General features: G+C 36.9%; 1 long non-coding RNA gene across 1 annotated transcript; it reads right to left on the reverse strand.

Moving 5' to 3' along the window:
- Nucleotides 1-388: 388 nt before the first annotated feature.
- On the reverse strand, nucleotides 389-1,584 carry LOC107762900 (uncharacterized). Its single transcript, XR_001642911.2, has 2 exons — nucleotides 1,215-1,584; nucleotides 389-964 (listed from the first exon to the last, which is right to left on the reverse strand). It is a non-coding gene; the product is annotated as an uncharacterized LOC107762900 (long non-coding RNA).
- Nucleotides 1,585-2,958: the final 1,374 nt, after the last annotated feature.

The raw sequence follows: 2,958 nt of genomic DNA on the forward strand, positions 1-2,958 counted from the left end.
TTAAGCCTAACAAAAGCTATTAATTATAAACAGTTTTTGGGGTACATGCATTGGATCTAAATTGATTGAAAGGGAATTGGGCTAGCAGTGGCCCGCTAAGTCATTTGGTTAGGGATCAACGCTTAGTGGTCTGAAGGGCATTGGGCTTAAAATCAGCCCAGAAATGAGAAAACCTCAAAGGCCATCGTAGCCTTTGACCTTAAGCCAGGTCTGCCCAGATTGGGACTTATAATAGGCGGGCCCAGTTATGACAATTATTGGCTGGGCCTATCCACCTTTACATTTGAGGCCCAAATTCACACAACATATGTTTGCAACAATTGTAATTCATTCAGCTTCAAACTAGGAAAAAATCAGAAAGAAAAACCAAAATGTTGAAAATTCGATTCATACTTGAAGACTCATTATACTACTATGATTTACAAAAGAAAAATAACAAAGGTGTGCATTTATACTACAATTCATGAGAGAAACTTTATAACTAAACTAAACTACTGGGCCTAAAGCCCAAGCCCAATATCCTAGGCCCCTGAAAGCTTGGACCAATCACTGCCTGCTATGTGAGTTCTTCCATCGGGAGTCAAAGCTGGGTATGGTCAAATTCCACAGATATGGGCCTGAATATTTACCAGGCCCAATATGTACATTACATGAAATTCAAAGCATTTAACAGACCTTCCTTTACAAAATGAGATCCCCATTTAGTTCAATGTTAAAACAACCAGTCCTGAATACATTTGATAGGAGAAATCGATGCTAAAAAAACTAAAACGAGTTAATTACATGAAGAGCCTTATAAGCATAAAAACAACTTTAAAATTTTGGCTAAAACTTAAAGATAAAAACGTACACAGTTATCATGCTGCCTTCTGTAGAATTGACATGAAAAGCTGCCTTGATTTAAATTGCACCTTGGATGGCTTTGAACAACTTGTGGTCAAACCAAACAAGTTAGCCTTCTGGACTGTATCAAACCAAAAAGCACACACTACTTAATACTTACTACACTTAAAGAAAACTGAGTTTTAAGTAGGTGGTCACATAGGAACTAGGTTAAATGGAAATGATCAAACAAACCAGTAAAGCACACACCAAAACATCTCAAGGAGTCATGGACATTTAAAACAAGCAAATGAACTGATAAGGTCTTTAAAACACCAGTTTTACATTCAGCTTTTCCAAGCAAATAGTTACAGAAGGTAAAAGGAACACACCTAAATGCAGAAATAGGCTGATAAAAGACCAAATAAAGGTCAAAAAACCAAAATAATCAAAACTAGCCCAGCAAACCACAAACTTAGAAGAAACAACTTAACAGTGCTGAAAAACCAACGGAATCAAGTAGCAAAACAGCAGTATCACAGCAGTCTCAACTCAAACCATCTTGCAACCAAAAGCCCAGAAATTTTGAAAGAGAAATATTCTGAGTATTCTTCTAAGTTTTTGCAAAATCAGATGTGCTTTTCAGAGGTTTTGTGTAGAGAAATCAGGCTGAGTCTGTATTTTATTTTTGAGTAAACTTAGAATGAGAAAAAATGCAGAGAACTTTTAGGTCTTTTTTAGGTTATCCAAATCTCAATCAATTTTTTTGTATAGAAATGGTACCATATATAGGTACCAAAGATGCCATGTGCTGTAGGAATTATTCCTCAGCCACAAAAAGCATATTCCAACAGAATTGGATAGCTGGTTTTCCCTTATTGCTTTCAGTACTTTGTACTAACCAAATGAGGCTAGCTGCCCCTCTTTTCTAGAACATTCCAGCCTAAATATTATCTGATTTCAACAACTATCTAACCCTCTATGATCCCCTAAGTTTCTTTTTGTTCATTTAACACCCTAAAAGTCCTGAACATTTACAAACTAAACAAATATTCTCTAATAGAAATCACAAGCAACTTGAATCAAATGGCATCAGTTTTTTTTCTTTTAAAACCTGAATAGGTTTAACAAGAAATGAAATCAGATACAATCCATCGATTGAACAATTTAAAATTTACATTTAGCAAGTAACAACCAATGATAACCTATTTCATCCTTTGAATCAATTAAATCAACCAATTAACAGGGAATCGAATGGTACTAACATGCTGATTTCAATTTCATTGAACACAAACAAACCCAAATTGGAAAAAACCTGGAACCCTAATGACCTAATGGCAAACTCAAACATTACCCCTAAACTAACTTACCATCATTAATGATTAAGCACAAAAGCAAATTAACAAACTTAAAACCAGAAACCCTAGTCATGCAATTAAACAAAACAAACCCATGAAGAACGAAAGAAGAGGAGAAGATCAGAAGGAAACAAATAAAACAAAGTAGAAGAAAAATACCCTTGCTTGCTTCGAATTGAAACTTTTCATGAACTTGAACAACCTCTTTAAAGAAAGAAATGAACCTTTAACTATCATTAATCGACTGTCCTTAACAAGGAACAATCGATTAATGACGGTTTGGTGTTCACCCGACCACGTACTGACCAAGAAGGGAAGAGGGGAAAATTTAGGGTTTTCCGGAATTTGAGATTTGAAATTCGATCAAATTAGGGTTGATTCGAGGGGGGATAAGGGTAGTTTGAGGTTTAGGTAGGGGCAAGGACTATAGGGTGTTAATTTGGGGCGGGTTGGAGTAGTTAGGGTTTTGGTATTGACATTTCTATTTGAGATTCGAAGAGTTTGATAGTGATTCGAAAGAAAATAGTTGGAGATATGGACTGAGGAGGTGAAGGGGGTTCATGGTGTGAATTTGGGAAGCTTGGACCACCGGAACCGTCGTGAGGTGATTTCTGTCGGTGGTTTGCGATGGAAGCGGCGTGGGAATCCTAGGCGGCTAGGGTTTGGTTCGTTAAGTGTTAGAGACGAAGTGAGTGGTTTTCGAAATGGGGGGGGGGTCGGCTTCAGATAGTTATATTATAATTGGGTGCCCAATTCCGAGCCGTTGTATCACCTGAAT

This window comes from Nicotiana tabacum, chromosome 1, assembly GCF_000715075.1.
Source record: "Nicotiana tabacum cultivar K326 chromosome 1, ASM71507v2, whole genome shotgun sequence".
Classification (NCBI taxonomy): domain Eukaryota; kingdom Viridiplantae; phylum Streptophyta; class Magnoliopsida; order Solanales; family Solanaceae; genus Nicotiana; species Nicotiana tabacum.